Source organism: Tupaia chinensis, unplaced genomic scaffold (assembly GCF_000334495.1).
Source record: "Tupaia chinensis unplaced genomic scaffold, TupChi_1.0 Scaffold000093_1, whole genome shotgun sequence".
In the NCBI taxonomy this organism is placed as follows: domain Eukaryota; kingdom Metazoa; phylum Chordata; class Mammalia; order Scandentia; family Tupaiidae; genus Tupaia; species Tupaia belangeri.
The window spans coordinates 10,299,665-10,314,282 of NW_006159555.1; the positions used below are offsets into that span (position 1 = coordinate 10,299,665).

At 41.7% G+C, this 14,618-nt stretch overlaps 1 protein-coding gene across 2 annotated transcripts in view; it reads left to right on the forward strand.

Moving 5' to 3' along the window:
* Positions 1-14,618, forward strand: part of UBE2R2 (ubiquitin conjugating enzyme E2 R2) — a 151,093-nt gene that overhangs the window by 440 nt on the left and 136,035 nt on the right. The gene's annotated exons all lie outside the window — the stretch shown is intronic.

Consider the following 14,618-nt stretch of genomic DNA (forward strand, 5'->3'; position numbering starts at 1 on the left):
GAGGCCCCACTGCACCGGGAAACGGGAAAGCCTTTCGGGCTAGGGCAGTGGCTACCGTAGGAGGGCTGTCTTTGTTTTGTTTCCCTAGTTGCGGGTCTATGTGAAGAGAGGTGGTCTGCCTTTCCTCTCTTGTCCTTCCATCAGAACCCTCCCCGCGCTGGCTGGAACTGCCCCAGAGGGCAGGGTGACCTGCACTTATTGGATTGGACTTTTCTTTTTTGGGGGGTGGGGTGGGGGAGGGGCATTAGCCTGTCATTCCAGAGGCCGCCTTGTGCCCTGACATTTTGAGGATTCGTTGGGCTTCTTGGGTAGTTCCAACTTTACATTCCAGTGGGCGGTAATGTAAGACTAGGACCCTAGGGTTGGTTTTGAAAAAACCGGAGGGGGGGCACCTACATTTCCTTATCATTAACCACTTGGAGGAACTTTAATTTAGTCCTTTTTTTTTTGTCCTTATTCTCCATTTACCCCAGTGGGCCTTTCAGAATGCCCTTTGTCCTCTGTACCAACTTTACTAGCTTTCTTTCTTTTTCTTTTTTTTTTTTTACATGTAGAAATATTCACAGAGGGTGGAACATGTTATGTAGGGAGATTGATAATTTGCCACTTTAGAGAGACAAAAATTAAAGCCTTTTGCTCAGGTGGTTAACTTTAGCAAATGGGATCTCTCATAGATGAAAACTATCATCTGAGATGAGGTTTTTCTGGGTAGGATGTCTCTTTAGCAACCATAGGTATTGTTTCTATTGTTTTACATGATTTTAGTGTAATTAAAATTCCCAAATACAGGAATTTCCTTTTAGAGGGAAGAACATGTTATGTAGGGAGATTGATAATTTGCCACTTTAGAGAGACAAAAATTAAAGCCTTTTGCTCAGGTGGTTAACTTTAGCAAATGGGATCTCTCATAGATGAAAACTATCATCTGAGATGAGGTTTTTCTGGGTAGGATGTCTCTTTAGCAACCATAGGTATTGTTTCTATTGTTTTACATGATTTTAGTGTAATTAAAATTCCCAAATACAGGAATTTCCTTTTTTTTAAGCCTAAAGTAGGTAACTTGGAGAAACTGACTTTTTGTTTATTTACTTTTTTAGCGTTTTTGCAGGGAGAAAACCACACATTGAAGGTTTGAATGTTTCAGATGGTAGGAGCAGAGACAGGAAATAAGTACTTAGGAATCCATTTAGGTTTTTTTTTTCTTTTTTACTTCCAAAATTAAGAAAAATAGGCCAGTGAGTCAATTTTAGTTTGTTTTGAAGGGAGGGGTTATCTTGGCACGAGTTTTAAATGAGTATCTTAGTCATGTAGTTGTGATGTGTATTTTTAGGACTACCCAATTACTTAACTCCTGTTTTCTATCCTTCTAAAGGTAGAAGCTTCAGTTTCAGGCTTGAAATTGGGTCACCTTTGTAGGAAATGGGATTGATATGGGAAGGTTAATGATCACGCTTGTGATAGTCATTGAATATCTAGTAAAAGCACATTTTTAGAATATTACGTAAGCGTGGTACCCTTTGCTAATTGCACACTTCATCTTTTGTGGTCAGCACACACTGTACTTATCAGATGCAGATATTTGAAATTACTAATAATGTACAAGTTATTAGTGACAATTGGAAAGGTTCTTCTGTGTTCATGTTCAGACACCTGCTCTATTGTCAAAATAATCAGTTTTCATTATGGGTGCTAGAACAATTAGCTGCACAAAATGGATTTGTGTGATAACTTTTCTAGCAAAGGGTTGTTTAGCAAAATCTACTGGCCAACTTTGGTTGAGTAAAGGTTCATTTCTTTTTTTTTTTTTTTTTGCTGTAGGGTACATGTGCTTGCCAGACAGACAGAGAGAGACAGAGACACAGAAAGCGAGAAATCACCCCCCAGGGGGGATGGCCGCGCTGCAATTCCTTCTCCTCCATTCTCCTCTTAGGATCTTGGGCACGCACGCACATGCGCCAGGCATGAGTTTTAAGCCACTGGGTCTGGGACTCAAACCACGGTCTACCACATGGGAGTCCAGCGACATAGCCTTTACACTAACTGCTGGTCCCAGTAAAGTTTAATTTCTAAAAAGTATTGTTGCTTGGGACAACTGATAGTTAAGGTGAATGTCTACTAATAGAATAATCTCACTTTAGTGCAGTTAAAAAAAAAAAAAACAAACCCAAGTATGTGAAAGAAAATAATGTGCTGCAGGTTGTAACATTTTGCCTAAGTGACTGAGAAAGGAGTGTGGAGAACCCTTTCAGTTTAGAATAGGTAGTATTAGAAGGATTCCTTGTAGTATGCACCCATTTAAATTCAGTGTTTTTAAATTTCAGTTCCGTTTATAGCGAATGGTTTAATCTGTTTTTTTGTTTGTTTTGGTATGTGTTAGATTTCTCAATTTTTGACACTAAAAAGTGAAAATTCTTAAACAGTTTTTGTTTTAATCTTGCATGAAAAGTCTGTTCAATTGCATTTTCTTCTGCTTTCTCCTTTATTGTGTGGCCGTTTATTTCATTAGTCCTTCATTTGGCAAAAAGGCAAATTTATGGTCATGAGCAGCTAACACGGGATAGATTTAAAACCATTGTTTTTTATTTCATTGCTTTTGTCTTAAAACAAAGCTTTTAGTGTGTTCCACTACAGCTGCAGTTAAAGGTTGGCACAGAACTTTCTCTGCCACTCTTCTCCCATATCAAATGTTAGTCCTTGAATATTTAGTATAATTTATTTTCAAATTAAACTCTTCTCTCTACTTGGCATAATTGTTTCTGAAGACAGTGGGACTGCCAGTTATTTAAAATTTTCAGCATATAACTGATTTTTACACCTTAATAGGTTTCCAAGTGATCTTTTTTTTCACCCCATGAAATATCAATAGTTGGCCTCCAGTCTGGTTTTTTTTTTTTTTTTCTTTTTCTTTTGGAGAGGTTTTTGCTATAGGGCATGTGCGCTCGCCAGAAAGACAGAGCGAAACAGAGAGACAGAAAGTGAGAAATCACCCCCCAGGGGGGATGGCCACGCCACAATCCCTTCTCCTCCATTCTCCTCCTGGGATCTTGGGCACGCACGCACATGTGCCTGGCGTGAGTTTAAGCCACCGGGTCTGGGACTTGATCCGCGGTAGAATACATGGGAATCCAGTGACATAGCCGTTAGGCTAACTGCTGGTCCCCCTCCAGTCTGTTTTAACCACTGGATCTGCATGGATACTTGTGAGACATCTCTCTCTCTCTCTCTCTCTCGCTCTCTCTTTTTTTTTTTTTGTCTTTTATTAATCCTGCTTTTGATGATTCTCTCTCAACTGTGTGATTCTTAGCTTTGGGGGAATATGATGGAAATAGTTGGTTTTCTCTACCTTTTCTGCATATTGTAAAATATTTTTTGACCTTGCTATCTTTTTGTACAGTTTCTTGACCTAGTTGACTAAACTTTTGAATTTCTAAGCTCCTTAGAGTTTTTTCTCTAGGGGTCAGTCACTAACAATAGACAAAGTAGGAGATGACTTAGAACACTTGAAAACACTTCTGAACTTAATTTGCTGCTATGAAACTGATTGAAATTTTGTTATGTTACTGGAAGAATAAATGATTTTTTAAAGAATTATTTTAGTTAATTAATTAATTAAAATTTGACCAGAGAGGAACAGAGAGAGAGAGAGAGAGAGAGAGAGAGAGACGGAAAGTGAGAAAGCAAGCCACCAGGGTCAGAACTTGAACCGTGGTCGGCCGTGTGGGAATCCAGTGCCCTTAACCACTGTGCTACATACTGGTCCTGGTAGAATAAATTATTAAGTCAGTAATTAATGAAGACTTGTAGCAAGTCCACCCCATTTTCGTTAAAAGGAACTATTATTTCAAATAACTCCTGATAACAATCAAAGCTGGTGTGTGTGCTTTGGTATAGAATCCCCTTAGAGCTCTTACACTATTTATCTACAAGTTTGATAGCAGCAAATCTAGAGTCAGATAGTGAGAATACCTGTTTCATGATATATGTAACATAAAAGTTGGAATGATGCAGAAAGCCGGAGTATTCCGGTACCTATTTGTAGTTTTGATTTTATTCAGTAATTTGATCGAAGTAATGAAATATGAGTGTTTTATTTCTATTTTGTTAATTTAAATATGCTGTAGGACACTTGTACTTCCTGGAGAGAGACAGAAAGTAAGAAATCACCCCCCCCACACACACACTCCACCTCTACCATCCTCAGATCACCCCACAATCCCTTCTCCTCTATTCCCTCTGGATTTTTAGGGCAGGCACTTACATGCATTCCCCATGTTTTTTGTTTGTTTGCTTTTTTAGATTGCTGTAGGGCTCATGCACTCACTGGAGTGAGACTGAAGACACACACAGAGAGAGAGAGAGTTGAGTAAAGTTTAATTCTGGAGAGAATTAAACTCACTGGAGAGAGACTGAAGATAGAGGGAGAGAAATCACCTCCTGGGGCCAGCAGGTGGCCTGGTGGTTAAGGTGCTGGGCTCATACCTGGCTGACCATGGTTCAAATTTTGGCCCTTGTGGCTTGCTTTCTCATTTTCTCTCTCTCTCTCTGGAGAGAACATATGCTCTATATCAAATTAAAAACAACAGTAAGTAAAATAAATAATTCTTTTGATAACATTTAAGAAAAGAAAGGGGACCAACAGTTGGCGTAATGGCTATGTCACTGGACTCCTATGTAGTCGACCATGGTTTGAGTCCTGGACCCGGTGGCTTAAACTCAGGCTGGGCACGTGTGTGTGCATGCCCAAGATCTCAAGAGGAGAATGGAAGAAAAGGGATTGCGGCATGGCCATCCCCCCGGGGGGTAATTTCTCGCTTTCTGTCTCTTTTTGTCTTTTTGGCGAGCACACATGCACTATAGCAAAAGACTCTCAAAAAAAAAAAAAAAAAAAAGACAAAGACAAATCACCCCTCAAAAGGATGACCACACCACAAATCTCTGTTCTCTTGGGATTTTGGGTACACATGCACACACACAGAGAGCTGGTGTGCCTTTCAGGCTACTGGGTCCGTTGTCAGCCATGTGAGAGCCATCTACCCTATTCACCATGCCACTGGCTGGCCTGACCCTGAATTCTTAATATGTAGTTGAAACAGTTCTTCTTAAAAAGTGAGTTTAGGGGGACCAGCAGGTGGCATGGTCATTAAGGTGCTGGACACTCCCACATGGCAGACCAGGGTTCAAGTCCTGAATCTGGTGGCTTGCTTTTTCACTTCCTCTCTCTCACCCTCTCACCCTCTTTCTCTCTCTGGTCAAACTAAAAAATAAATGAATGAATGAATAAAATAAAAATAAATAATTATTTTTAAAAAAAGTGAGTTTAGGGCTAGCTCTGTGGCCTGGTGGTTAAGGCAGTCAGATTTCACATGGCTGACTATGCAGTTTGAGTCCTGAATCTGGTGACCTGAGAAACACAGTGGGTACCTGTGTGTGCATGCTCAAAATTCCCAAAAGAGAGATGGAGAAAGGATTGTGGCTTGACTATTAAACACAGGGGCTTGGGGCTGGCAGGTGTCATGGTGGTTAAGGATGCTGAACTCAGACATGTCCGAATGTGGTTCGAGTCTCGGACCTCGTGGTTTGCTTTCTCTTTCTCTCTCTCTCTCTCTCTGTCCCTCTCCGGTCAAGTTAAAATAAGTAAAATAAATGAAGTAAATAAAATAATTTTAAAAAGTAGGGGCTGCTTTCTCCTTTCCCTCACACTGTCTCTCTGGTGAACACACATATCCTCTAGCACTCCTCCCACCCCTGAAAAAAAAAAAGTGATTTTGGGGGCTAGGTGATGGTGCAGCAGTAATGCAGTTGAACCCACATGAGAAAGGTCCTGTTTGTGTTTCAGTAACTCCCTGAGCACTTTGCCTATGATCTGGGCTGACTGGGATTTGGGGTAGATCAAAGAATAAAGACCCTGTTGGGAGTTCCCCCCTCTCTGTCTCTCTCTTATAGTAGAAATAATTTTTTTTTTGAGAGATTTTTTGCTATAGGGTGTGTGCGCTCGCCAGAAAGAGAGAGACAGAGAGACAGAAAGCAAGAAATCACCACTCAGTGGGTATGGCCACGGCACAATTCCTTTTCCATTCTCCTCTTGAGATCTTTGGCATGCATGCACATGGGCCCAGTGCAAGCCATTGGGTCTGGGACTCGAACCACGGTTGACTCCATTGGAGTCCAGCAACATAGCCATTATGCCAACTGTTGGTCCCTAGAAATAAATTTTTAAAAAAGTATAGGGAAAGGGACTGGCAAATGGCAAATTAGTTATGTTGTTGGATGCCCACACAGTCGACTTTGGTTCGCATCCTGGACCAACTTACTCGAAACTCACACTGGGCACATGTGCGTGTGTGCCCCAAATTCTAAGAGACTAGATGAGAACGGATTGTGGTATGGCCACTCCCTGGGAGGGTGATTTCTCACTTTCTATCTCTCCCAGAAGCAGATGTACCCTATAGCAAAAAAATCTCTCAAAGAAAAAAGTAGAGGGAAAAAAGTGATTCTTAGCCTTGGGACCAGCAGTTAGTGTAATGGCTATGCTGCTGAACTCCCATGTAGCCAACCGTGGTTCGAGTCCTGGACTCAGTGGCTTAAATTTACTCCGGATGCGTGTGTGTGTGCGCGTGCCCAAGATCCTGAGAGGAGAATGGAGGAGAAAGGATTGCAGCCATCCTCCCTGGGGGGGTGATTTCTCGCTTTCTATCTCTCTGTCTCTGTCTTTCTGGCGAGTGCACGTGTCCTATAGCAAAAACTTCTCCCCCCTCCCAAAAAAAAAGTGATTCTTAGCCTTTTAGGAGTACGTATCCTTTGAAAAACTGATGAATTATCTCAGAAAAAAGATGGCCATACATAATTTATTGGGTTGTTGGAAAAGTCATGATGCATTTTTGCATAGAAAACAGAAAAATTATGGCATGATTTTTCTGATAACCCAATAATTAATACATACTTCAGAAGGGTAACTAATTGACTAAGCATCCCTGTTTTAAGGAATTTACATCGGTAATTTAAAATTAAAGAAGTCTTAGACTGACTTTGGACCTGGTGGTTAAGGTAGCTAGATCTGTCATGGCCAACCATGTAGTTTGAATCCAGTCTAGCAAGGTTTTATAAACATGTTAGGCATATCCTCATGTGTGCCCCAGGTCATGGCAGAGTAGAGAAATGAAGAAGGGATTATGGTGTGAACATGCTCAGTTTTGGGAGGGGTCTGTGTGTGTGTGTGTGTGTGTGTGTGTGTGTGTGTCCCATCTCTGGTCAATGCATCAATACATACACACTCTGACATTTACAAAAAAAAAAAAAAAATTTTGGAGGGGAGGGGTACCAATTCTGTGTTATAGTAGTATCACATTGCTCAAGAAATGCTGAATCTCCAAAAGAAAGTCTGTTTTCTCACAGACATTGTTTGTATCTTACATGGTTTAAAACCTTGGCTCCATCAGCCTGAAATGCACTAGGCATACGAAGAAGTGCCTAGGATGGAGACGGCTGGAGGACTTGAGGAAGGACATCATAGTATGACTAGATCCTGTGGCGACTACTCGTTTTTCTCACTCACACTTTCTCTCACGTGTGTGGGTAGAGGTTCCTCATCTCTTTCATGTGTGTGCAGTTATCATAGTATGAATAAAGAAAAAAAATTCACACTTTCTCTCGTGTGTGTAGAGGTTCCTCATCTCTCATGCATGTGCGTTTATTTTATGAATAAAGAAAAAAATCAGTAAAATTAAAGAACTTTTTAAAAAAGTATGAAAGTAATGCTCTTTTTTCCCTTAACAGTTGTATAATGAGTCTTTCAATCATTAAAAAATATTTAAAAAAATTTTTCTGCTGACTGTGATTCGAGTCCTGGATCTGGCTACTTGCTTTCTCACTTTCTTTCTCCCTCCCTCTCTGGTCAAATTAAAATAAAATTAAATAATCCTTAAAATATATATATTAAAAAAATTTTTTTTTCTTGCGGCCAGCAGGTGGCATGGCGGTTAAGGTGCTGGACTTCCCCATGTCTGACTGAGGTTTGAATCCTGGACCTGGTGGCTTGCTTTCTTATTTTCCTTCTTTGTCTCTCTCTGGTCAAATTGAAAAATAATAAATATAAATAAGTAATTATTCTTTTTTTCCTCATCTAACTTTGAGAACATCTTTGTTTCTGTCAGAGAAAGGGAGAGGGAGAAAGCACCATGGGGATGGTCATGCTGCAATCCATTCTGTATTTCTATACCATATTGTGATTTTGGGAACGAAACACATGGACCTGATGTGTCTTTCAAACTGCTGGGTCAGGGATTTGAGGTGGCAGCGTGAAATCCAGCTCCCTTAACCAGGCCACAGGGCTAACCCAGGAATACCTCTTAAGCCATTTATTTATGTATTTATTTTTTTGAGAGGTTTTCGCTCTAGGGCGCGTGCACTCGCCAGACAGAGAGAGACAGAGAGACAGAAAGCGAGAAATCACCCCCCAGGGGGGATGGTCGCGCCGCAATCCCTTCTCCTCCATTCTCCTCTCGTGATCTTGGGCACGCACGCACACGCGCCCTGCGTGAGTTTTAAGCCACCGGGTCTGGGACGCGAACCGCAGTCAACTACGTGGGAGTCCAGCGACATAGCCATTACGCTAACTGCTGGTTCCCTTAAGCCATTTATTGATAACTGTCACTTTCTCTGGAAGCTGAATTTGTCTTTTGGGTGCTTAATAAATTAAGGCAACATTGTAGATAGAAACACTGTTTTGTTCTTTTTTTTTTTTTAAGAGATTTTTGCTGTAGGGCATGTGGGCTCACCAGAAAGAAACAGAGAGACAGGTAGTGAGAAATCACCTCCCAGGAGAGATAGCCACACCACAATCCCTTCTCCTCCATTCTCCTTTCTGGATCCTGGGCATGCATGCATGCACATGCGTCTGGTGTGCGTTTAAGCTACAGGGTCCGGGACTCAAACTGCAGTTGACTACATGGGAGTCCAGCAACATAGCCATTACACAACCTGCTGGTCCCTAGATAGAGACACAGTTAATGTCAACCAGTATGTGTGGAACACTAAATGAAGCTTCAGTTTTTGGTTTTTTTTTTTGTTCTCTTTTTTTTTTTGAGAGTTTTTTTTTTGCTATAGGGTGTGTGCGCTCACCAGAAAGACAGACAGAGACAGAGAGAAAGCGAGAAATCACTCCCCAGGGGGGATGCCCACGCCGCAATCCCTTCTCCATTCTCCTCTTGGGATCTTGGGCATGCATGCACACCCGCCTGGCGTGAGTTTAAGCCTCCGGGTCCGGGACTCGAACCATAGTCGACGACATGGGAGTCCAGTGACATAGCCATTACGCTAACTGCTGGTCCCAGTTTTTGTTGTTTTTTAAATAAATCTTCAAACCAAATATGACACCTTAGTATTTTATGGATTATGCTTTTATCCTGTTTAGTTGATTCCAAGATGCATATTTTTCTACTTTTAACTTTTCTTAAATTGCGATTAACCTTAGGATCTGTGAAATTTTATGTTTGCCGTCAGCCGGGTTGTGAAAGAACCAGCCACTGAAATATTTCAATACTTTTTAAAGAAAAATACATCAGTTGCCTAGATTTGATAAAATAAGGGTTATTTATTCTTGGAATGAAGGATTGGGGTCCTAAGTAATAATTTGAAGGCCAGCCAGGTAGTGCGGTTGTTAAGGCAGATGGATCCCACATATCCAACTGCATGATTTGAATATGGACCCAGTGACTTGAAAAATATGCCAGACACATATGCATGTGTGCCTACAGTCCTGAGAGGAGAATGGAGAAGGGATTGTAGTGTAGTCATTCTCCCAGGGGTTAGTGTCGCTCACGCCATCCCTGCAAATCCAAAACAAAACAAAAACTTTGTAGCATGTTGATTCACATGTTGATTAGCCTTCAGAAATTTGTTGTTAATAAAACAGTGTGTATTGAGCACTTATCAAAGGCAAAGCACTCTTTTTATTCTTTAAGGTTTTTGCCATAGGGCATGGGTGCTGGCTGGAAAAAAGAAACAGTGAGAGGGAATGTGAGAAATCACCACCTGGAGATGACCATGCCACAGTTACTTCTCTGTTGTTCTCCTGGGATTTTGGGCACACATGCACACGCTTCTGGTGTGATTTTTCAAGCTGCCAGTTCCAGGACTCAAATTGTGGTTGGCTATGTGGCAGTCCAGTGCATTAACCATTAAGCCAACTGGTGGCCCCAAGCAAAGCACTCTAAAAAAGTTCAACCCGTTTTAGCTAGTAAGATAAACTGGTTAGGACTTTGATAACCTTAATGCTTTTTTGGATGATCTTCATTAAAATATATATTTTTTGAGCGGTTTTTTGAGAAGGCGATTCGCTTTCTGTCTCTGTCTTTCTAGATAGTGTACATGCCTTATAACAAAAATCTTTCTTAAAAAAAATAAATACAGGGGACCAGCAGATGGTGTAGTGGTTAAGGTGCTAGACACTTCCACATGGCTGACCATGGTTTGAGTCCCAGACCTGGTGACTTGCTTTCTCACTCTCTCTCTCTCTCTGGTCAAATTAAAAAATCAGTGAATGAATAAATAAAAAATCATTCTTTTAAAAAATATACAAGTACATAGTTCTCTGAGTAAAATTTGTCTTCGTTTGGTCGACACAGAACTAATTTATTTCAACTTTGTTTTCTTTCTTTCATATGAGAGAGAGATATGCTTGACAGGAATCTTTTTTTTTTTTTTGAGAGATTTTTTTCGCTATAGGGCGTGTGCGCTCGCCAGACAGAGAGAGAGAGACATAGAGACAGAAAGCGAGAAATCACCCTCCAGGGGGGATGGTCACGCCGCAATCCCCTCTCCTCCATTCTCCTCTCGGGATCTTGGGCACGCACGCACACGTGCCCGGTGTGAGTTTTAAGCCACTGGGGCTGGGACCTGAACCGCGGTCGACTCCAGCGACATAGCCATTACGCTAACTGCTGGTCCCAGACAGGAATCTTAACGCCAACTGCTCATCTGGTTCCCTGTTAACATTTACTTTCATTTCCTGTATAGGAAATGAAGTAACACAGTGCTTATTTGCTTTGCCTAGGGGGGGTCTTCAGTTAGATCGTTGTAATATCAAGTGGTAATACTAGACTGACTGTAAAACCTGTGCTATTCTGTTACTGAAATCTTTGACAATTTAGGATGATATTTAAAGTTATAATATTAGAGGCTCCCCCCCCCCAACCCCCCGCAAGGTTTTTGTCATAGTGCACATGTGCTCGCCAGAGAAACAGACAGGGAGAGGGAAAGTGAGAAATCACACCACATTCTCTCTCCATTCTCCTCTTGGGATTTTGGGTATACATGCACATGTGCCTGGCATGAATTTCAAGCAGTTAGTTCAGAGACTTGAACTGTGATTAGCCATGTGGGAGTCCAGTGCCTTAACCACTGGCCCCTAAAAGTAGAATTTTAAGAAGCTCAAATATGGAACCAGCAGTTAGCGTAATAGCTATGTCGCTGGACTCCCACGTAGTCGACCACGGTTCACGTCCCGGACCCGGTGGCTTAAAACTCACACCAGGCGCGTGTGCGTGCGTGCCCAAGATCGTGAGAGGAGAATGGAGGAGAAGGGATTGTGGCGTGTCTCTCTCTGTCTGTCTGGTGAGCTCACGCACCCTACAACGAAAAACCTCTCCAAAAAAAAAGGAAACTCAAATGTATGGTGTGTTTTATAAGTAAATATTTTAAATTTTAGTTAAGTTTAAAGGTCAGTTTGTCTTGTTTTAGGTGCTAGAGGGCATGTACACTCACCAGAGAGAGAGTGAGGTTTGAGAATGCACTCCCCAATGGGCTTAGTCATGCTGCAATCTCTTCTCTATTTTTTCATACTGTCAGGATTTGGGGCACATGTGCCTAGAGTGCTTTTTAAGACCTCTGGGACAGAATTCAAACCTTGGTTGGCCATGTGGGATCTGGCTCCCTTAACAGTAGGCCATAGGGCTGGCCCTGTCTCTCTTTCTTTTCAGTTTTGCTTGAGGGTGTGTGTGCTCACTGGAGACCGAGGAGGGGGAGGAGTTAGAAAACACCCGCCTCCATGGGGAGAGGGCATGCTTCAGTCCTATTTCCCTGTCTCCTTTCTTTTTGAAATTTTGAGCATGTATACACATGTGCCTGGCATGTTTCTCAAGCTGCCAGGTCTGGGATTCAAACCATGACATTGGCCATGTGGGATCCACCTGCCCTAACTACCATACCACTGTCTCTTAAATCTACTGGAAAAATTGGATTTCTTTTTTTGTCTTGGATTACATGGTTAAATCATATTGCAGAAGGATTTTCTTTTTAAGATTTATTTATTTTTGGGACCAGCAGTTAGTGTAATGGCTATGTTGCTAGACTCTCACGTAGTCGACTGCGGTTCGTGTTCCAGACCCGGTGGTTTAAAAAACTCACTGCAGGTGCATGTGTGTGCGTGCCCAAGATCCCGAGAGGAGAATGGAGGAGAAGGGATTGCGGCGTGGCCATCCCCCCTGGGGGGGTGACTTCTCACTTTCTATTTCTCTGTCTCTCTCTGTCTGGCGAGCACGCATGCCCTATAGCAAAAACCTCTCCAAAAAAAAAAAAGATTTATTTATTTTTAATTTTATATATTATCATTATTCTTCAGTTTTGACCAGAGGCAGACGGAAAGGGAGAGTGAGAAAGCAAGCTGTTAGATCTGTGACTTGAACTGTGCTCAGCCATGAGGGAATCCAGCGCCTCAACTACTACACCACCTGCTGGGCCTGGAGACTTTTTATTAGCAGATTGTTTCTTTCTTTCTTTCTTTCTTTCTTTCTTTTTTTTTTTTTAAAGATCTTTGCCATTGGGTGCATTCACTCACCAGAGAGAGAGAAAGATGCTCCCCTAGAGGGGATGGCCATGATGCAGTCCCTTCTCCTCTCAGGATTTTGGGCATGTATTCATAAGTGCCCAGCGTGATTTTTCAAGCTGCAGTGTAGTTGGCCATGTGGGAATCCAGTTCCTTAACCACCACACCACCTTCTTGCAGGCAGATTGATTCCTTTAATATCAACTTTCCCGTTGAGTAGAGATGGTGCTACTGTTGAGAAATAAGCTAAGAAGTTCGTTTTGGAATTAGGAATGATGATAAAACACTTGACAGAGGATGATATAAGGTGTTAAATTTCACAGTACATTATTTGTCTATATGTATGTACACACATATTTAAAAAAAATTTGCCACTGGGTATGTACAGTCACTGGAGACAGAGAAGGAGGGTAACCCTCCCTTCCCCCACTAGGGCAGATGACCACATGACAGTCTCTTATCTTCCATTCTCCTCTTGGGATTTTTTTTGAAGAGGTTTTTGCTATACGGCGCATGCACTCGCCAGACAGACAGAGATATAGAGACAGAAAGCGAGAAATCTCCCCCCGGGGGGATGGCCACGCTGCAATCCCTTCTCCTCCATTCTCCTCTCGGGATCTTGGGCACGCATGCACACGTGCCAGGCGTGAGGTTTAAGCTACCGGGGTCCAGGACGTGAACCGCGGTCGACTACATGGGAGTCCAATGACATAGCCATTACGCTAACTGCTGGTTCTGCCCTCTTGGATTTTTGGCATGCAGACCTGGAGTGTTTTTCAAGTCACCAGGTCCAGGACTTGGACAGTGCAATTGGCTATGTGAGATCCAGCTGCTTTAACCATCATGCCACCTAAGTGGCCCAATTTTGTTGTGCATGTGTATTTTTTTTTTTTTTTTTAATGTTTTTGCTATAGGGTGCAGGTACTTGTTGGCTAGAGATAGAGAGGGAAAGTGAGAAATTATCCCAAAGGGGGGGATGTTCACATTGCAGTTCCTTCTCAATTCTCTCAGGATTCTGGGTCCAGGGTTTGAACTTTACAGCTGGCCATTTGGGGAGTCCAACGCATTAACCACCATGTCACATGCTGACTATTGGTTTATATTTTTAAAATAATAATTTATTGGTACCTTCCCAAATATAATATATTTAAGCACCATAAGGGAAATTGAACGTGGGAGATTTTGTGTTTTAGTTGAGTTTATTAAGTCGTATTTAAAAAAATTATTATTTAATTTATTATTTTTATTATTTTGTTTGCTATAATACACCTGTATTCACTAGAGAGAGGCAGACAGAGAGAAAGAGAGAGAGAAGGAAGTGAGAAAGCAAGCTGCCAAGTCCAGGAATCAAACTGTGGGTTGGCCATGTGGGAGTCCAGCACCCTAACCACCATGCCACTTCCCAGCTCCTAAGCGATATTTTTTTAAAGCCTCAGTGTAGGCATCATTAGATCAGTGCCATAGTTTTAATGTGTTCTGTTCTTGAATTTCCAAATTTTTCAATTATCTGCTTTGGTATATACTTGCTTTATGGATAGCTGATGTTTAATTTGAGGGGTAAATGTTTAATTTGAGGGGTAAATCTCATGAAATTGCGATTGTGTAGCTCACTTGGTAGCATATATCATAATTTAGCTTTTTAAAAAAATACTTATTTAATATTATTTATTAATTTATTATTATTTTTTAATTTGACCAGAGTGAAACAGAGAGAAAGAGAGGGGAAGCGAGAAAGCAAGTCTCCAGGTCCAGGACTCAAACTGTGCTTGGCCATGTGGGAGTGTCCAGCACTTTAACC